Source organism: Trachypithecus francoisi, unplaced genomic scaffold (assembly GCF_009764315.1).
Source record: "Trachypithecus francoisi isolate TF-2019V2 unplaced genomic scaffold, Tfra_2.0 Lachesis_group17, whole genome shotgun sequence".
In the NCBI taxonomy this organism is placed as follows: domain Eukaryota; kingdom Metazoa; phylum Chordata; class Mammalia; order Primates; family Cercopithecidae; genus Trachypithecus; species Trachypithecus francoisi.
Window position 1 is genome coordinate 16,153,100 of NW_022681462.1, and position 22,280 is coordinate 16,175,379.

At 41.2% G+C, this 22,280-nt stretch overlaps 1 long non-coding RNA gene across 1 annotated transcript; it reads left to right on the top strand.

Moving 5' to 3' along the window:
* The first annotated feature begins 328 nt into the window (after nucleotides 1-328).
* On the top strand, nucleotides 329-21,543 carry LOC117062932. Its single transcript, XR_004428631.1, has 3 exons — nucleotides 329-395; nucleotides 19,450-19,592; nucleotides 21,421-21,543. It is a non-coding gene; the product is annotated as an uncharacterized LOC117062932 (long non-coding RNA).
* Nucleotides 21,544-22,280: the final 737 nt, after the last annotated feature.

A 22,280-nucleotide genomic window follows, 5' to 3' on the forward strand; every position in this document is an offset into this window, starting at 1 on the left:
TCACGCTAAGAAAATTTAGGACAGGGACACACATGAGGAGTTTAGGAACGGAGATTTAATAGGCAAAAGAAAGGGAGAGGAAAACAGCTCGCTCTCTAGAGTGAGAGAGAGGAGACTTCTGAGAGGAAAAGGCCGGCTGGTGGCAGATGGCGCCAGATTTTATAGTCCGGCTTGAGGAGGCGTTTTCTGATTTATGTAGGGCTCACACATTGGTTCAATCAGGTGTGACGTATACAAAGCACGCGGGGAAGGCTGGTCACCCCACCCTCATCTTATTATGCAAATGAGCATTCCCTTTGGCTGGGGCTTCATTTTGTCTGCTCCTTACTGTACACGTGGCTGGCAGAGAAGGGAAGATGCAGTCGCCATTTTCTAGTCGCCATGTCTAGTCCCAGGTAGTAGTTCTTTCCTGCTAGCATTCACCGTGAAAGCACCCAGCGTGCTTGTCTATGTCTGCAGCTCGACTTCACAGGCTGCTCTTTGTTAGAAAATGATTTGGGGCAGCTTTTCTTTAAAAGAAAAACCTTACCAAGGACTTCTGGACTATCTGCCTAAGGAATTTCTTCTTAACTCCTGTATCACTAGTAGTTGGAATCTATATCTGTAGCTATATCTATGTTACAAAATTTTCCTGGGTTCTTGAAAACTCTTTGCTCTCAAGTCCTTTAAACATTCCTCTTATACTTTTGTTTACTAAATTATGAAGAAAGACTATTAGCAAAAGGAAGTCCTTGTCTGTATAATTGTATTTTGTGAATTATAGGCTTTTATATTTAAAGTTGGGTGACGATTCATGCTTGGAAAGAAATTTCTTGACTAATTGATCATGGTTTTTTTGAGACAGGGTCTCACTGTGCTGTCCAGGCTGGAGTGCAGCGGTGCGATCTCGGCTCACTGCAGCCTCTGCCTCCGGGGTTCAAGCAGTTCTCCCACCTCAGCCTCCTGAGTAGCTGGGACTACAGGCTCATGCCACTATGCCTGTCTAAGTTTTGTATTTTTTGGTAGAGACAGGGTTTCGCCATGTTGGCCAGGCTGGTATCAAACTCCTGACCTCAAGTGATCCACCAGCCTTAGCCTCCCAAAGTACTGGGATTACAGGTGTGAGCCATTGCGTCTGGCCTAATTGATCATGTTTTTAGTGTTATAACTAAGGGATTTTTGGATTGAATGATAGGTGTTTTTGATTTGTTGGTGTGGCTTTGGAAAGGAAAACTGGCCCTTCTGAAGATATCAGTTCTTTCCTGGAAAGCAATGTCAGAGATAGCTATAAGGCAAGACTTGTGTTTTTCAGTGTGAGACATTGCTCCTTTATGTTTAGGGCACTGCTTGTGCTATAGCACAGAGGAGGCATATTCTGGAAGGACATGTTTCTCTGAAGTGAACTTTAAAGTTCAATGAACAGATTTTACTGACACATAGGAAAGTAGATGGTGGTCATGTAAAATGGAATATGCCACTCTTGATGTTTCCTTCTTTGTGTTATATTCTATGCCCTCAGATGGGTCTTCAGTTACCCATAGTGAAACATGTAAGCCTTGAAAAACTTTTTGGTGAGCTCATAGATTATCTATAAGATGGTTTATGGTCGTCTATATTATAGGGTAACAACATAATTTTATCCTCCAAGTTTGGACACTTTTGAGAGTAAAAGGTGGGGTTATTAATATGTCAAGGAAATAAGCAAAAATGGGACTTTTCTAAGCAACCTAGACATATGGTCATTCTACTTATGAGAAATGTGTGTCTTTTATAGGTTAGATATCAGATCCCATAAGAGCGTGTGGCCAAGATGGCCAGCTCCACCAAAGATTCATACTCTCCCTTCCATAGCATGGAGTTGTGCTGGGAAGCAGTTTTCCCAGCAGGGACAACATCTTCTAGTCCCTTTACATCTAAGTAGTACTATGAGACTGGATCATGCCAAAGAAATGTTTTGGAACTGAAATGTTTCACTTTGGAAGCAAGGAACTGAAAAAAACAAGTATGCCTCCACCTTCCTCACCTTCCTCTTCACCCATCTCTATCTCCCTCTGTAGGCTGAATGCAGAAGTCTCCAGGACCCTAGTGGAGGGAAGACCTACAAGATGGAATGATTTCGAGTCCCAAATGACCATGTGAAACGCTGCCCACTGGTCAGAAACATCCATATTGCAGTCTTTAGGGCACACAAAATTAAAATATATTAAGCCTCTTAGGTTGTCACATTTGTTATAGCAGCTAGCATTACCATAGCTAATACTGAATGCTTTAATTCAATACATCCAACCACTATTGAGAATCTACTCTCTTTCCATTGGGAATACAAAGACATGTAAGATCTGGTCACTGTCCTCAAGAAGCTTAGAGTCTGGGGGAAGTACACATGTATATACGTAATGGTAATTTAAAGTTTTGAATAAAAGGAAATTAATTTAATTTTGAATGCTGATTTGAGTTGTCTGCAGCATATTCAAATGGCACTATCTTCTATGTAGATAGAGGGAGCCCAAGCCAAGAAGAGAGGTCTGGTATCAAAGATTTGCTGAATTCACAATTGCAGAGGCTTATGTCAGCCCCTTAGAAAGAATTTGAGGACTCCTTGGAAAGTAAGAGAACTTCCCTCCACATTCCTAAGGATTATTTATTTATTTTTATTTAAAAATGTTTTTTCTTTATTCTTTTTTTAAACTTTTAAGTTTGGGGTACATGTGCAGGTTTGTTACATAGGTAAACCTGTGTCATTGGGTTTGTTGTGCAGATTATCACTCGGGTATTAAGCCTAGTATCCATTAGTTATTTCTCCTGATCCTCTTTCTTCTCCTACCCTCCACCCTCCGATAGGCCCCAGTGTGTGTTGTTTCCCTCTGTGTATCCATGTGTTCTTATCATTTAGTTCCCACTTATAAGTGAGAACATGCGGTATTTGGTTTTCTGTTCCTGTGTTAGTTTGCTAGGGATAATTGCCTCCAGCTCCATCTATGTCCCTGTAAAAACAAGATTTCGTTCTTTTTAATGGCTGCCTGGTATTCTGTGGTGTATATTTACCACATTTTATTTATCCAGTCTATCATTGATGGGCATTTAGGTTGATTCCATGTCTTTGTGATTGTGAATAGTGTTGCAATGAACATGTGGACATGTGTCTTTATGGTAGAATGATTTATATTCCTTTCAGTGTATACCTAGTAATGGGATTGATGGGTTGAATGGCATTTCTGTCTTTAGGTCTTTGAGGAATCGCCATACTGTCTCCCAAATAGTTGAACGAATTTACACTCCCACTACAGGAAATAAGCATTCCTTTTTCTCCACAATCACACCAATATCTGTTTTGTTTTTTTTTTAATTATAGCCATTCTGACTGGTGTTAGATGGGATTTCATTGTGGTTTTGATTTGCATTTCTCAAATGATAATTGCTGTTGAGCTTTTTTTCTTATTATTGTTGGCTGCATGTATATCTTCTTTTGAAACATGTCTGTTCATGTCCTTTGCCCACTTTTTAAAGGGGTTGCTTTTTCCTTGTAAATTTGTTTAAGTTCCTTACAGATGCTGGATATTAGACCTTTGTCAGATGCATAGTATGCAAAAATTTCTCCCCTTCTGTAGGTTGTCTGTTTACTCTGTTGATAGTTTCTTTTGCTGTGCAGAAGCTCTTTAGTTTAATTAGATCCCATTGATCAATTTTTGCTTTTGTTGCAATTGCTTTTGTTGTCTTTGTAATGAAGTCTTTGCCTGTGCCTATGTCCTGAATGGTATTGCCTAAGTTGTCTTTCAGGGTTTTTATAGTTTTGGGTTTTACATTTAAGTCTTTAATCCATCTTGTGTTAATTTTTGTATATGGTGTAGGGAAGAGGTCCAGTTTTAATCTTCTGCATATGGCTAGCCAGGTAGGTATTCCAGCACCATTTATTGAATAGGGAATCCTTTCTGCATTGCTTGTTTTTGTCACGTTGTCAAAGATCAGATAGTTGTAGGTGTGAGGTCTTATTTCCAGGTTCTCTGTTCTGTTCCATTGGTCTATATGTCTATTCTTTTATCAGTACCATGCTGTTTTGGTTAGTGTAGCTCTGTAGTATAGTTTGAAATTGGGTAGTGTGATGTCTGTAGTTTTGTTCTTTTTGCTTAGGATAGCCTTGGCTATTTAGACTCTTTTTTGGTTCCATGTGAACTTTAAAAATAGTTTTATCTTGTTATGTGAAGAATGTCAATGGCAGTTTAATGGGAATAGCATTGAATCTATAAATTGCTTTGGGCAGTATGGCCATTTTAATGATACTGATTCTTCCTATCCATGAGCATGGAATGTTTTTCCATTTGTTTGTGTGATAAAGATGCTTTAGATGCAGCTGCACCGTACCCTATTAGAGCTCACTCCACCAGTGGGATTTGTGCTCTAAAGATCTCTTGGCCACTGACTTCATATTGAGAAAGAAAAGGAAGCCAGAACTTCCTTGTATCTGTAGATCCTTTTTGTAGTTTACACATTACTTTCATGCACATTACTTAGTTTGAATCTCATATTCACCCTGTGGTCTTGGCAGGGGAATTCTCTTTCCCACTGAATGTCCCCAGGTCTTGCCCACCAGCAAGTAGGGGAGATATTTCCTATGGCCTAATGGCTGAACTCTGAAGGCAGTCAGCCCATTCTTCACCTCACTGTGGGACCTCTTGAGCTCTCTTCAGGATTCATGTATTGTTTCTGGGGTCCCCCAAGGATGCCTCACTTGGGCTCAGGAGCCAGGACTCACATATTCTGTCACATTGTGCTGACAAATAGTTTTCCACCCATATTCAGGCTGATGGTGGGGCTGCTCCCAGTGAGACTAAAGGAACCTTCTGCTCTTCTATTTCTTCTGTCAGACCCATGTTCACCAACTCCTCCTTTTCTAGCAAAGGAACATCTATCAACACCCGCAAATGTCTGGAGGCATGGGTGTCACCACCACAGTAGATGTGTCAAGCCTCAATTTTGAAGGTACTAGTTTACCCTTGAATGTACACATAATACACACACACATACACATACACACACACACACACACACACATACATAAATGCACACACTCTGAGACTCAGAGACATGAACTAACACATTCTAGGCCATCCCATTTTTGTTTTCATAAACTGGATATAGAACCCAGGACTTTTTATCCAAATCTATTGTTCTTTCCTTTGCCTATCCTGATTTAAAGAAAAAACATTCTGTAAAAAAGTTGCTCAGATAGGCAGAACTATCTGCTAGAAGCTTGAACCAGTGCCACAGTGGAAACTCTGCGTTTTGCCTCATTCTGTAGAGTTTAGGGAGGCTGCTGTGCCCATCCTTGGGAATTCTCAGGACGGTTGGTTGAAAAATGGTGGCTTTGTCATAGGAGCACCCTAAAATCTTCCCCCAGAGTGAGTGGTGTCAATGTTTTCATTATTTTTGACTGTGGTTTGTAACTTGTCATAAGAATTAGTTCCGGCTTAATTGAGGGCCTCATGTTGGGGTGAAAGAAGGAAGTGTTCTTCTCTCTCAAAATGAATAAAAAAATATAAAATGGAAGACTCTCAAAATGCCTTTTATAAGATCCTGACACCCTAGGGCTTGGCAGATACAGCTGGGAGCAGCAGCACGTGGGAAGGGATGATCCCCTAAGTGTTCCCAGTCCAGCCCCCTGTCTGACTTGGAGATTGTTTAAAGGTCTCTTGGGGAGTAGAAACAGTCCGTTTGTTCCCGCTTCTTTTCTTTACCTCTTAAAAAAAAATCTCTTTATTCTGGGGTTGTACTGCTTGAAAGCAAGAAGGCCTCTGGGCAGCATGTGATGTGTTTCTTCCCCAATTCCCTTGGAAAAGGGTATTCAGTCCTCGGGTGAATTCTAAGCTCTGCTCTGGACCTTTCAAGTCTCTTTGATCAAATCATGCCAGTCTCACGTCCATTCTTTCTTCTCTATGCTAATCAGATGCACTAATTCATACTGAACTGTTAGTAGGTTAAAGTGTGATGCTATGTCAAGTACACTAAAAACATTCTTACATTTTTCCAAGGACTTTTATTGTCTCAGTGTAAAACTTTCTCCAACCAAGTCATGGAATCCTCCCTTTCCTCTGATTCCCTGGGCAGATTCTCAAACTTTAGTGAGCAGCAGAGCCGCCTGGGCAGATTGCTAGGCCTGCCCCAGAGACACTAGCCCACACATAGGTGAAGCCGTTGAAGCATGCCACAGTATCATGTGAGAAGTAAGTAATGAACTCTGCAGATCTTAATACCCCTCCCACCATGCCTGGAAATCTCCCTATTAATGCCTTCAAAAAATGTGAACTTCATACTTGCTATGTGGAAGGCTGTAGGCTTGGGGCCAGGAGCCAAGCTTATACTCTAGTGGAGGAATCAGGACACACATTTACAACACACTCTGATAATTACCAATAGGTGACAGCTGAGAAGGGAAGTGAGCAGAAGAACCCTAGGGCGGTGTTACTCTAAGTGTGGTTCCTGCACTGACAGCGGCAGCATTACCTAGAAGCTAGTTAGTAATGCAAATTCTTAGGTTCCACCCCAGAGCCTTTTACCTGTGGAAGTCAAATTAACCTGTGAATACCCTCCATCCTTTGCTTATACCTCAGGTTGCCCCTTTCTGTCGTGGGCACTGACAGGTCACAGCTTGCTGTCATTTCTCTTAAAGAGAAAATGAATGACCTGTAAATCTGTTATCCAGAGATAACCACTCTCACTATTTAGTGTATCTTTTCAGACTTATTTCCATGCAATGTAGATATACATAATGAAAAACAACATAGAAACAAAATTCTATTGTCTCACAATACTGCTTTTTGAATTTCTTTTTACCGCAATTAACTCTATGGCAGACTATCTTTCCATGTAAATAAAGTTATGTTTGCCACCTTAATTTTAATAACAGCATAATATTTCCTTGTATGGACGTATTATAAATCATTTAGCTATTCCCTGTGGTGCAAGTCTTCCCACATTTTTAGAATCTCTAAACAACTTTCAGAAGAATATCCATGCACATACATCTTTGTGCGTATCTGAGATAATTCCATTAAAATTAAGTAGGTTCTTTTCTGTAATGTGTACTTCAGATGTAATTTGCAGAACATTTGTGTCAGAGAGACTCACTTAAGAGATGAAGACTTCCCGTTTAATAAGTACTATTAATCACGATGCCAGTCTTCCATTTTATAATCAAAAGTACATGAAGATAGAACAAGTTATGCTGAAGTATTTTTATTTTACATAATTAATGGACTTAAGGCCATTGGTAAAGGACCTTGTCAGTTATCACGGGACAAATACACTCCAGCAAATGTAAGCGGTGAGATAAGACTCTAATATGTGTTTCTCAGATTGCTGCTTGCTGAAATGCTTCTTGAATTTTTGGAAACAAAGGTGAGTTTCTGATATAATTGGAAGATCTGCTTATACAACTCTGATTTTAAAATAACTCTATACACAGTATCAGCAGATTGATTAAGAAGTCTGCTGGTGGTGATATTAAAAAGGTTGGCAGATTTTCAATTCAAATTGACACCATTCAAGACAGAGGCATAGCTGATGTTTATTTAAGAATCCTAAGTCATGTCACAGATTCTGTGGAGAACATCTGATATCTATAGAGAGCTTGAAGTAAAGTCCTGGGAAAAATGTGTTCCAGACGTTTACAGATGTTCTCATATCAAATCATATTTCTATGAAAAGTTATGTAGCATGTTCAACTGATGGCACAGCCAATGTGAAGGAACAATTTGAGGTTTTCTTCCTGTTAAAAAATAATTGATTCTATCAACTTTATGGGTAGTGTTAGTCACATATTTTGAGTGTTGCAATGGTAGATTTAGAAGATGTCTGAACCTCCAGTTAATCCCACAAAATTTGAGTCTATGGTATCCACTTAGAACAATTTGCATGCTGCAAGCTGTGTAGAAACTCTCTGAATCTTAACTGAATGTGTTACCAAATTAAGCACATTTTGTAAGTCATCAGGTATCACATCACACCAGTGCATACATGAATGTTTCAGATGTTGGTTCTGAGGCATTAGACATGGTGGAAGGCTACAAAGAGGGCCCTGAAAAGGATTAAAAGGGCTTTGTCATTCCCTTGTGGGAACTAATGGAAACTCAGGAGAACATATTCCCACATTGGAGATTTTGGTGTAAACACCAGACCAATGATAAAGACATCCAAAGAATTACCACGGAGGTTCCTTTTTAGATTAACTTGTCTGCAGAAAAATTTGACCTGGAAATGCCACAGTTCAGAATATGGATTCTGAAACCATCAAAATGAGATGAAGTCAAGAAGACAGAAAAGGTTTAAGTATTTTATGAGTAAGAGGGGTTCTTAAAGACAGATGTGAACTATAAATAATACTCTAGAAGGTTCTTCACCTCAACTGTGTTTGTATGTGATTTGAGGATGAATTGAGAAAATAAGTTGCCATTCAATGATATTTTCAGGGTATTTACAGAATCTCAGTGTAGTTACCCACCTGCCTTATGTTTTGCTGAAGCAAACATCTTTTTAAAAAGTATTAGTAATCTGCTGAAATAATTTCTACCGAGATCTAAAACATCCACTTTGCAAAGCAGAGCTCAATTTGACACTGAGAAATTTAAGGAATTATCCAAGTTTGGTGTGGCTTAGGCTATGATAAATTGATGTGTTTATACTGTGACTGTGCTGGTGAATGGACAGTGATTTAAGGAGTCAGGAAAGGGAGACAAGGAGGTGGCCTTAGTGCTAAAATTAAGCCTGGTGCTAGGGTGATCAACCATCCAGGTTTGCATGGGATTAGGGGTGGAGGGTTTCCTAGGATGCAGAACTTTCAGTGCTAGAACCAGGTCAGTGCAACAATAATCTCTTTGTGGGTCACCAAGACTGTGACTTTGTGGGAATGGACCCACCTCTCTGTTTCTTTTAATACCTGTTTCCCCTTCAGAGATGCCACTGAGACCCATTCAAACCTAACTTCATCTGGATATCACCATGGGGGGCAGGTACATGCATGTGTCTGCACACAAAAAACATGCCCATCTCTCTCTCTCTTTGATTGTGTTTGCCTCAGGCTTTGCCTTCAACATCCATGTTAGGAATCACAGAAAAACAGAGTCTCAAAGATTCTTACAATAAGGGCTTGCTCTGTATAAAGCACTCCAGTGGTTTCTGAGGGCACATGGGATGATGTAATACAGAGATTAGGAGACTAAGCTCACCCTCAAGGAGTTTGTCCTATATTAAGAAAAATAAAACACACCAGCAAACAGTTACATCAGCAGAAAGAATGTGATAAATGCCCTAAGAAAGATACCAACAAAGTGCTATAGGAATTCATAGTCATTAGAGTTTTCATTCAGTTCACAGGTGGGTGGTATTTGTATTGAGTCTTGAAGAGGGTGGTGATGGGCAAAGATTAGGGAAGGCAGGCTCCTGGGGCATGCAGATTGCTTAAGACTTGGGGGGTCCCTGCCCTCAAATCACTTACATTCCGAGTGGGAGATGGAACAGTGAACAGTAGAGCCTTGAGAGTTCAGGGAAAGGAAAATATTATCTGTGTCAGGTAGAGAGGAAAGATGTAATGGTGGGTTGTGCTGTGAAAAAGGACTAGGTTTTTAGTAAGCAGAGGCAAGCTGGAGGACACCCAGGTAGAGTCTTGGAATGTAAGCAGAAGGCCAGAGAAAGGAATGAGCACCGCCATATTTTCTGACACCAGGAGGTGCCTGGGGCATGGTACGTGTGTCTTGGAGTATGGGAAGAGTTGGGCTAAGAGGATGGCCCAGATGACTGAGCTCTAGAAGGCCACACTGGTAGTATGGGAGCTTGGCTTTAAAGAAATGAAGCTAATAGGAAATTGTAGAGACTTCATTGGGATGGTTGGGATGACATGTTAAAAGTACTTGCTTAGAGATTCTTCTGTCAGTTGTGCACAAGATGGCTCAAAATGAGGGAGGGGGAGAACCTTCTTCAAAGGTTCTTTCAACAATCCCAGAATGAGTAAGTAAGCATTCACTGGGTGTGGGGTTCATATGGATGGAGAGGCAGGAGGAAATCTGGTAGACATTTTGAAGGAGGATGTGACAAGTGGATTTGGTGACAAATTGACTCAAGGGGATGAAAGAAGAGTCAATTTACTTATCTTTAAAGGTTTTTCAAGATGATCTGTAACATTCCTTTCTGTACTGGGAATTCATAACTTCCAGGTGTCTAGACTTAGGTGCTGGAAAACTGCCAATACTTTCCTTCCTACCTCTTTTCCATCACTTAAACCCTTTTATTCAGTACCAGATATTGTAGGGAGTAAGGATGTAGACCTGTCTATGGAACACTTTTTAGTTTAGGAGGAGCTATGGACATTTAAACAGATAACTGTAATTTGACATGATAAGTACTATTGTGGAGTTATAGTCAAAGGACTAGGAGAAAACCAAGGAAGTACAACCAGCTCTGCCTGGAAAAGTGAAGAGAAGTTGACAAGGGTGATTAAGGGTTTGTTAGGCAATATATGGGGTGGGTGCAGGGTGGAAAGAAAAGAAAAAACAATGGGAGAAACATGAATGAGACTGATGTGCAGGACCCTACCAGTGACTTGTCTGGCTGGAACCTAGGGTGGATTGAAGTGAGAGAGGAAGGGAGAAGGGAAATGGGAGATTTGTCAGCAGAGTTAGATTGTGGTCAAATGAAAGAGGACCTCATTCCGTGAAAGGAATTTGGAACTAATCTTCTTGCTAATTATGAGTTAGTAGAGATCTTTAAGGACTGTAGTAAATGATCCAACTTGTGTCTTTGGAATTAACTCTGATGACCCTGGAGAGGGTGGACTACAATGGGGAGAGGTTGGAGACAAGGAGGCCAATAAGAGGTTATTAGAATTCAGGCAAAAGACAATACATAAATGGGTTACTTGGGAAGGTATTTGGGGAAAGTTGAGTTCAATTTTGAAACTATATTTTAAGAGGTGGCAGGGCATTCATTTGTGGATTCATTTTTCCCTTGCACTCAAATCTTTATTAACTTTGCCAGGTACTGGGGATAAGAAGATAAATAGACCACTTCCACGACCTCCTTCAGCTCATTTGCAATGATTCTCACTCTTTTTTTCTGTGCCAACACTCTTAAGAGACGTGAAATACAGTTTTGGGAGTAGGATGGCAGGGGATGAGAAAGGCATAGGAAAGGAATAAGAATATGGAGGAGGGAGTATGTCCTTAATGGAGAAATAGCAGAATGTGGGGTGGCATGATGTGCAGATATCCCCCATCCCCAGGGGGATGAAACACCTGAGCCTGTTTCATTTAGGAGACTTTCAGCTTTCAGTAATAGAATACCCTACTCAAAATGGCTTAAACAATAATGACACTTATTGTGATATATAACAAGAAATGAATGGATGGCCATCTCCGTTGCTCAGTAAAGTCACTGAGGAACCAGATTCCTTATGCTTTTCTAATCTGCCATCCTTAGCATGTTCCTCTCAGCCTATTTCCTCTCATGATTACAAGACGGCTGCTGTAGTTCCAGGCATCACAGGCAGAGGTGACTATGTGTAGCAGAAGAAAGAGGCATCTTTCTTCCTTGTGCATCTTTTTTTCTTATGAGCAAAGAATCCTATCCCAGAATCTCCAGCGGACTTCTCATATCTCAGTGGCCAGAAGTGGGTTGGAGGCCCACCCTTGAACCTATCACTGGCAAAGGAAAGGGGGAAGCAGGAAACATTGGAAACAAAATTATGGCTGTTAGCAAACAAGAAAGTGAAAATGGCTTTTGAGTAAGCAAACCTTCCTTCTGCTGAAATTTGCTGGCTGTGGGAAAGAAGTTCTTTGCATTTAGAAATAGAGCCTTTGTTACAGATAAGCAGTTTGGGGTTAGAGAGATAGATTTGAAATATACTAGAAAAGAGATAGTGTTTGTTTGTTTGTTTTATTTTTTATTTTTATTTTTTAAAACTAACCTGACATAAGTTTTGTGCTTCATACATCTTAATTCATGGAACCTCATCAGGACACTTAACAGGTAGGCCTTTTTCACTGAGGAAAATGAAGCTCAGAGAGGTTGAGGAACTGGGGATGATCACACAGCTAGTAGATGGCAAAGCTGGCAGTGGATATGCTAACTTTCATCTAATTATGGAGAATTTTGAACATACACAAAAGTAGGCAGAATGGCATGATGAGTGTCCCATGTATCTGTACTTAGTTCCAACCAACAACAACCCTTTGCTAATCTTCCAGTCACCCTCCTCATCCCCTCTTCCCTCTGTTATTATTTTGGAGTAAATTCCCCACCATTGTATCATTTCATCACCAAGTATTTCAGCATGAATCTCTACAAGATAAGGTCTGTTTTCTTTTAAAGATAATGACAACCATGATGCCTAAAATATTTAACAACACTTATTGATTGATTGATTGTTTATTTTCTTTTTTTTTTTTATACTTTAAGTTCTAGGGTACGTGTGTACAATGTACAGGTTTGTTACACCACGTTGGTGTGCTGCACCCATTAACTTGTCATTTACATTAGGTATATCTTCTAATGCTATCCCTTCCCCATCCCCCCTCCCCACAATAGGACCCAGCATGTGATGTTCCCCTTCCTATGTCCAAGTGATCTCATTGTTCAGTTCCCACCTATGAGTGAGAACATGCCGTATTTGGTTTTCTGTTCTTGCAATAGTTTGCTGAGAATGATGGTTTCCAGCTGCATTCATGTCCCTACAAAGGACATGAACTCATCCTTTTTTATGGCTGCATAGTATTCTATGGTGTATATGTGCCACATTTTCTTAATCCAGTCTGTCACTGATGGATATTTGTGTTGATTCCAAGTCCTTGCTATTGTGAATAGTGCCGCAATAAACATACGTGTGCATGTGTCTTTATAGCAGCATGACTTATAATCCTTTGTGTATATCCCCAGTAATGATAACACTTTTTTAATATTAACATTTTAGGTAGTGTTTAATTTTCAAATTATCTCATAAATATCATCATTTTTTACAGTTTATTTGAATTAAGATCCAAATAAGGTCCACACATTGCAATTGATTAATAATGTTTTAATTCTAAATCTATAAATTCTTCCTCTGTGTCTTCCTGTCTCTCTCTGTCTCTCTCCCTCTTTCTTTTTTATAATTAATCTTTGGAAGAAATCAAATTATTTGACTGGCAGAGTTTCTCACAGTCTGGATTTTGCTGGTTGTATCCCCATGATGTAGTTTGACATATTCCTCTGTCCTCTATATTTCCTGTAAATTGGAGTTGGAGTGACAGATTTGGTCAGATTCAGGTTGATTTTTTTTGCAAGGATATTTCCTAAGTGGTGCCATTTTCTTCCATTATGAGGTTCTCTTTTTCTTGGTGATGTAGCAGCCACTGATACTCAATGCCTGGATCCCTTAATTTACTAGAGGTTACACAATGGCGATTTCATAGTACAATAGTTTCTTCTTTATGGGTTTGCCAGAAAAGCTGAGATTTGAAAGCCTGTCTGACTCAAGAAGGTGCCACTACTATTGTAGAGGAAGTGTCAACGCCAGGGGAGGAATACAGGAAAAGGGAGGACAATTTCAAAGCATTTGAGACAGTACAGGAGTATACCCTGAAAAAGAAGGTTATCTGGGTTGTTTATACCCACAAATTAGCTAGTCACAAACACATAACCTGGTTAGAATTGTGGAGTATCATACGTCAATCACAGCGATCATATCGTGGCATAACCCCAAAACACATGTTGATTATTTACATTTTAGTGTGCTGTGCTTGAATAATATTTTTCCCTTGAAATCTACAAGTGAGATTGAGGGTCAGAGAGAACACAAATGATGATGTTTTAGTGTGCCTAAATAGAAGGCATTGCATCAAGAGCAGAACAGTTTGAAGTCAGTGAGCATCTCTGTGTAATCCACATAATTTATTTTGCAGTCACAAAATTACAAAGCACTGTAGCAGGCATTGTGAGCCTCATGAAGGAAACAGAAAACTCACAAACCAAGGAGGGGATGGGGCCAGTGAAATATACCTCAAGATAACAGTGGCAGAAACATAAATGGGTATAAACACAATCTGCTCTATTGTACCTCATGGCTAGAGCAGGGCTTTCAGAAGGGTAAGAATGAAAGAATTGAGGGAGGTTAGCAGACTTCTTGTAGGAATTGAGGCAGGTGTGGAAGCTCCCCAGACAGGAGAACCCGGAGCCTGTGTGAGGGAGGAGAAGGAACACCTGGGATAGCCTGGAGTTGGGATACTCCTGAGGGTAACGTCAGAGAGGGAAGAAGCACCCACTCCATCCATAGATGAAAACACATTTCTGAATTATATTTCTAAAAATTATACTTTTGTGGAAGAGGAAAGAGGGTGTTTTCCCCCCAGAATTGCATAATGTTGAAATTATTGATTAGATTTCTCCATTAGATTTACTGTCAATTCTTGTTAATCATGGTAGTTTTGTTCTAAAAAATCACAAGAACACTGAAATAGCAAATACAGAGCCATTGCTCCTAGGGGAAATATAGGGTTAGGTTTCTGTCAGTCTCTGGTCACAATTTTGTCCGCTGATCAATACATAACCTTGCTTTATGTGTATTTCTGTTTAAAGATGTTTAATATATATTGTTGATTCATTAACATTGAATGATGGTCAACAGAACTATAACTCATGCTTGAGTGAAGCTTATCTGACACACTTCTGTTTTTTGGAAGGCACCTCACAGCTGTCCTGAACTCAGGAACACTAGGCAGAACTTCAGCCCTACACTTGAGGGCCATTGTAAAGAGCAAAATCACTAACAAAAAGCACAAAAGTGCAAAAAAAAAAAAAAAAAAAATGGTGGTACCAGATAGACTGCAAAAAGCACATTTGTTTACAATATGAGAGCTGAAATAAGAAGATAGAGAGTTGTCTTGTTCAAACCTCAGTTGGGCATGTGTGCGTGGGCCAAGTTAAATTTTTTGCTGTTCTGCCCATGTCTGCAAATAACCTCAAGAGTGCCCGCTTGGGGATTACAAATAGATTTTAGTGAGTTGGTGGATTAGTAAATATGGAATCCATGAATGAGACTTAACTATAATTTGAAAACCAGTGTTGAAAGATAAACTCGGGTTGGGGGTGGGGTGAACAATTGCAACAGGGTTTCTGGGCTTCTCCAGCACATTGAGGTTGTATCACTCAGCTAGGCATGCAAATCCTATTGATAAAGGTCTTTTTGTTGGAGAGGGAAGAAGAGAAAGAGACGAGGTGTGGCCTTCAGAAAAGTAAGGAGAAACTGAAGGAGTTGTGTGAGGGCTTAGGAATCCAGGAAGTGGGAGTGTAAGAGTAATGGGGGAAGTCTCTGGAATCAGGACAACTGAGTACAAAAAGCGTGGACAGGGGAGAGGAGAAGGAGCAGGAAGGAGACCGCCATGAAAGCTAGAACCACACTGTGATTTGGGTCAGTGTAGCAAAAGCTCAGTAAGTCAGATTGGTTTTTTTTTTTTTTTTTTGAGATGGAGTCTCGCTCTGTCGCCCAGGCTGGAGTGCAGTGGCCGGATCTCAGCTCACTGCAAGCTCCGCCTCCCAGGTTTACGCCATTCTCCTGCCTCAGCGTCCTGAGTAGCTGGGACTACAGGCGCCCGCCACCTCGCCCGGCTATTTTTTTTTTTTTTTGTATTTTTTAGTACAGACGGGGTTTCACCATGTTAGCCAGGATGGTCTCGATCTCCTGACCTCGTGATCCGCCCATCTCGGCCTCCCAAAGTGCTGGGATTACAGGCTTGAGCCACCGCGCCCGGCCCAGATTGGTTTTTTGGCATAGGGCTGCCATATTCATCCTTTGCTCGGAGCTCTATGACTGAGTTTTTTACTTTTCAACCAATTGTGGTACCCGCTATGGACTGCTGGAGAGGGAGGGACAGCCATGGGTTTTGGTTCCGCCTTTGCTGGCCACATTAGAGATGCCTTGGGTGGAAGCCTCATGCCACAGAGTTACTTGCAGATGATTTAAAGAAGGATGCAGAACTGTTTTTCACTCGCAAAGAGAAAATTAATGCTAGAGATTTGATCCTTTAAGAGGTCTTTGAACTTGTAAACCCAGACACATGTGTGTAAAGAATGGAAACTGGCAAAGACTGTATTCCATAGTTTGAACTTAATTGCTTTTGGTATGTACTTGAAAAGATAAAATATCCCAAGACGTTTAACTTTAGAAGGTCATTCTGTTGTGCTGCACAGTAAGTCATTTTCACAAGGATCTGGCCGAGATATTCAGTATCAATATGCAGGAATGGTTTCAATATGTGGTAGGCCAATAAAAACAAAGTCACTCTGACCCACACTTTGCAGATCTAAGAGGGACAGGGGAGCAAGTAGCGATAATTAGTTCCAGTTTCAGGGAAATACTGTAACTCTGCAGCCACATGCCTCTGTCCTGCCCACTGCACCGCCGCACCCTGTGTCTCTCAGGGAGCGGGGCTCAACGTCCCAATCTGTGCTTCTCAGGTGGGCACTACACATGATGTGGTTATGCAGTGAGGCCTAAAAGTGGATCCTGTGGAGATAGGGAGTGTTGGTTTGATCTGAAATCATGGGACTCACAGAATTGGCCACTGGGTTTGGAAAACCCTCCATAGGAGCAAGCCTCAGTGAGAGGAAATAGGACCGTCCCACACCCCCTTGCTTTGCTGCACAGGCAGGAATGCTGCTCAGAGCCTTTGACCCACTTCCCTGCTTCTAGGACAGTCAGATCCAAGCCGTGGGGGGTCTGCTTACTTTTCACCCTTGCCTTAGTTCATCAGCGTTCCCTTTCTCCTTTCAGCCTGGGGTTGGAGGGGTGGTGGAAAAGACGGTCTTTCCTTCCTGGTGTTAAAAAACGGATTGAAGCATATGTGTGGGGCAGGGGAGGGAGGAAGGAAGGGTGGGGCCTCTGGAATCATACCCATCGTACTCAAATAGTACTCAAAAAGTTTTTGCTATTCTGCCCATATCTGCAAATGACCTCAAGAGTGCCTGTTTGGGGATTTGTAAATAGACTCTTTATTTATTATTTATTTATTTTGTAATTGACATGATCTTGCTCTGGGGTTGCTGTTTATACAGAGTAACCCAAAAGAAATTAAACTTGCCCATTTAAATAAATTGATCTATTCTGGTTTGAAGCAATATTTTTCAGGTAAGCTCAGATTCTGTAGGCGTAAGCCTTTTCTCCTGCTCTCAACTCCTCTTCTCCTTCTCCCTGGGTGACATCTGGGCACAGGAAAAGGCTTACGTAACCTTGTCATGGTTGGGGCAGCATGTTTGCTTTCTTTCTTTCTTTCGTTTTTTTTTTTTTTTTTTTTTTTAGTATATCTTGAGACAGAGTCTCGCTGTGTTACCAGGCTGGAGTGCAGTGGTGCAATCTCAGCTCACTGCAACCTCGGCCTCCCCGGTTCAAAGGATCTCCTGCCTCAGCCACCAGAGTAGCTGGGATTACAAGCATGTGCCACCATGCCCAAGTAAGTTTTGTGTTTTTAGTAGAGACAGGGTTTCACCATGTTGGCCAGTCTGGTCTTGAACCCCTGGTCTCAAGTGATCCACCTGCCTTGGCATTCCAAAGTGCTGGAGTAATAGGCATGAGCCACCACACCCTGCGGGATGTTTTCTGCTTGCATTGTCCTTCTCTTCTGGCTTCTGTTGACTTCTTTTTGAGGTGCAGCTGATTTTGTCTCCTCTTTGGGAGTTAGTTTCAGCTACCAAGGTGTCTTTCAGCTACCAAGGTGTCTTGTGATTGTCAGCTGGGTGTGACTGCCCCTAGATTTAGCATCCTCTGCTTTGCCTCTTGCTGCTGTAGACCCTCTGGGGCTTAGCCAGGAACTTCTACTGGAACCTGGATTTATGTGGCCTACTTCCCAGCTTCTGCTATAGGATTATCTTGCCACACACTGGGCAACTTTTTAGCAAATACTCTCTTACTTTTCAGCTCCCTTCTTCCATGTCCACCACAGGGCTATTCGGGAGCTTCTAGATGTCCCCAGGCCAGGTATATCTCTGCGAACAAGAGAAGGCTACTTTTGGCCCATCTGCTTGGCATTTCTCTCTGCAAATGATGTTCTAGGGCTCCCGAACCCAGGGACCACACGTGTGTGCATGTGGAGCACAGGAGGGTGGGACACATTAAAGCACCAGCCTAAGTAGTTTTGTATTCTCCCTCAACCTATCTGGAATTTTTGTCTTCTTATTCTCTGCCAGGGCCATCCCCCAGTAGGTGAGGAGATAGATGGGTAGAAAGTCTTGCCCCTTCTTCTGCTCAACAGGAGTTGCCCCCACATCCCATCCTCTGTCCTTTCTACACAGTAACTCACAGTAATACTCTGTGCTTGGTCCCCTGGGCTTTGTTCTTGATATGTGCAAAGATAATTTTTGAATAGAAATAACATATTCTTCTCTTTCAACAAAACTCACTTCTAAGACAACAGTTTCTCTCTGACTTGAGAAATCTAATATAAAACACAAGGTAAAAAAAAAAGAATTCTTGGTTCAGGGTTGTGCCTCTACTTTCCCTGAAACAACAAAGGCCATTGATTCAGTGGGCAGAGAGCTGCAAGGCAACATGATTTATGGGTAATGAAAAATACATTAGTGTAATAGTTTCAAAAATATGGTAGAAAGAGTTGGGAACTTCTGGATTAGAAGAAATGGATCAAATGAGGCTGCTTACATGCTGGGGTGGCTGACTCAAAGGAAAATGTAGCTGGATCACCACAGCTGGATATCCTTGGGTTATGTGGTTGCCTTTCTCAGCCTCACTGAACAGGGTCAGAAGACGTGAGTCACAAAACCAACTGCAGCAGGAAAGACAAACATGGCCTCTCATCTCATGGCTGCATAGAGGGGCAACAGAAGCTCCTGTGACTTGTGAATTCTTCTTGCTCAGAAGAATTTCTTCTGGTTTACATGGGGCTACCCCAGTGAGTTTTCAGGGGTCAGCAAACTTTTGTAAAGAGCCAGATGATAAATATTTTTGACCTTTCATGCCATGGGGTGTATGTCACAACTACTCACCTCTGCTACTGTGATGGGAAGGCAGCCATAGGTAATATATAATGGGAAAGTGGGCTGGAGTTCCAATAAAACTTTATTTAGAAAACCAGGCGGTGGGCCAGATTTGGCCTCAGGGTGGTAGTTTACTGATCCTTAATCTGGAATAAAGTGCTAGGTCAATGTAGAGAAAGAACTACCTGAACTGACTCCTCTATCCTGTGTCTACCTGTCTGATCCCCTCCCTACCTCCCATTCCCCCCACCACCCCATGCACATCTTCCTCCAACTGTGCATACAGACCAGACCATGTTTTTAACATTAGTATGACCCAGCCTTTGGCTTCACTCATCTAGTCTCCAGGATGGAGAAACAGAAGTCCTGATTTTTTTTTTTTTAAAGAACACTTGTCAGGCTCAATGACTGTTATTTACAGAGGTAGTTTAATTTTTTTTAAATTTTATTGCTATCTTTTGCCCCTAGGAAAGTTCCGGATTGGCTCACATTTTGATTTCCAGGCTTTCTGAGTAGGGCTGGTTGCTCAAGAGGTCAATATGCTGACGAATAGAGAAGACAAAAGGGCCAAGTGAGCAAATGCTCTTAACTGACCACAAACTGCAGGATAAGTAAGGCATTCTGCCTCTATTTGACAACATATAGTAATTTTCTATGGCTGCCATAATGCATTACCACACACTTAGTGGATTGAAACAAGGCAAATATATTATCTTACAGTGCTGGAAGATAGAAGTCTGGCATAGGTTTTATGGAGCTAAAATCAAGATATTGATAAGGCTGTGATTCTTTCCAGAGGCTGTAGGAGAGAATCCATTTCTTTGCTTTTTCTGGTTTCTAGAGGCTGCCTACATTCCTTGGTTCATAGCCTCCACCTCCATCTTCAGAGCTAGCAACATTGGGTCTCTCTGACCATTCTTTCAATAGCCCTGTCTCTCTCTGACTATAGGTGGGAAAGTTTTCAAAGATCCAGATAATTAGATTGGGCTTATTTGAATAATCCGGGATAATCTCCCTATCTCAGCATCCTTAACCTTAATCCCATCTGTAAAGTCTCTTTTGTCATGTAATGTAACATTTTCACAGCTTCCAGGGATTAAGACAAGGAGATCTTTGGGGCACCATTATTTTACCCACCACAGAGCAGGATCCTGCCTTGTGTTTTTCTCATACTTTCTGGGCACATAGAGGTACTTAATGAATCACTTGCATTTACTGGGATCTGAGCCCCTAGGCTAAGGGGAGCTGTTGAGGAGAAGCCCCAGTCTGCTGCATGAGGAGGGCATGACCTTCCTTAGGGGAAGGGAGGCTGAGTGGTATAGGACAAGCACTGAGCTCACAGGCTAAGGACTTGGGCTCTTGTCCCAACTCTGCCACACATCTCACTTGCTATCTCCGATCCCTCATGTTACCGTCTTTAGCATGGGGAATGTAGATTAGGCAGTGGTTTTCCAAAGCTTTTTAAGCACCAGAGGCCTTTTTTCAAGTCAAGCCTATAGAATTCCAGGTAAGAGTGGAGCTATAGTGTTTGAAGAAGGGGTGAGGGCCAGAGCCTTCCCTGTAGGCCTTTCCCAAGAGCTGCCTGGCAGCTGCAGAGATACAGTTTCTTTCCAGGTCTCCCGGAACGCTATTTGGAAATCACTGGACTAGATCAGGGTTGGCTAATTGCAGGCAGCAGGCTAAATCAGGTCTGAGGCCTGCTGTTGTTTGATTCCTGAACTAAGAATTCTATACATATATATAGTTTATTATGGTAAAATACATGTAACAAAAAATTTACCATCTTAACCATTTTTAAGTATGCAGTTTAGTGACATTACATACATTTACTTTGCTGTGTATCCATCACCACCATCCACCTCCAGAACTCTTTTCATGTTGCCTGCCTAAGACTCCGCATCCATTAAAAAATAAATCTCTATTTTTCCTTTCCCCAGTCCCTGGAAACCACCATTCTATTTTCTGTCTCTGTGAATTTGACAGAGCTGGGACCTTCTGTGTGTGTATCAAATTACACCCAGCACAGTGTGTCCTAAGGAATAGTGGAGGTTGTGCACTTACGGTGGCAGTATTGCTTATTTCAGATAAAAATTGGAATCAAAAGTCCAACAAAAGGAGATTCTTTGAATCATTTATGCTGTGTCTATAACATGGAATGCTACAAGGCTATTGAAAAGGCATCATAGATAAATATTTGTCGACATCAGAAGATGGATGTGATTTATTAAGAAAGAAAAATAGATCATAAAGCATATGCCTGTATGTGGGTTTTTAAGTTGTTATATACTTGTTTTAATATATAGCTTTAATTAAAATATATGCATATAATTCAAAAAAAGATATACATGAAAATATTAACAGTGATTGGCCCTGGGTAATGGGATCACGGTTGGTTTTCATTTTCTTTTTACTGACTGAGTTCTTTTCTTTCTCTTGCAGACTTTGGGCCTTTCCTCTGGGTGTGGGTCTGCTAATCAGAGTTCAGAATCATCTTTCTTTTTTAAACCAAACCCGTCAAGCATTTTCTTCATTTTCTTCTTTTGGGTGCTTTAAAGCAGAACAAGGATGTTAAGTATCCTTTTTTTTAAGACTTTTACAACATTTTAAATTTTTAACAGTTGTTTAGCCTACACCTAATTCCACAGAAACTACTTAAAGCAACTCATTTGATTGTATCATCTCACTGCAATTTAGTTTTCATAGAAACAGCTCTGTTTTGGTTCTCCTATTTCATCATTTTTATGCATCTAAGCAAATTGCATACTTATAATAGTAGGTACACTTGGTATAGACAATTTGGGCCCTTTGTGAGTAAAACTGGTAGAAGTGGAGGTGCTCAAGAATGATAAGAGCAGCCTACTAGCTATAGGCATTCAGCGTGTCCTGGCATTCATCTGTAGTTTTCAGAGAGGGAATGGGGAGTATTGATCTAATGAGTTGGTTAAATGACAGTCAGTTGAGAAGATTTCTACCACATATATTTTCTACCACATTGCCTTCATCATATCCTCCACTTCTGCTCAAATCTGCCACCCTCCCTAGCTGACCTGACTCTGCAGTTTGGGGAACTGATACCCTCAGGCTCATTTCTAATGCACAAGGGTCTCCTCTCCCAAAATGTAGGGGATCTCATGCCAGCCATACTCCTGAAGCTAAAATAAGGAGTACGACAAAGGATGAGTTTGTTTGGATAGACTCAGACTTTGGGTTTTTAAGGCCTATCACTCTTGATCCTACTGACTTTCTCCCAGCAGCCAACGTTAAGGACACTTCATTCAGGGACTGAATACAGCCATCCC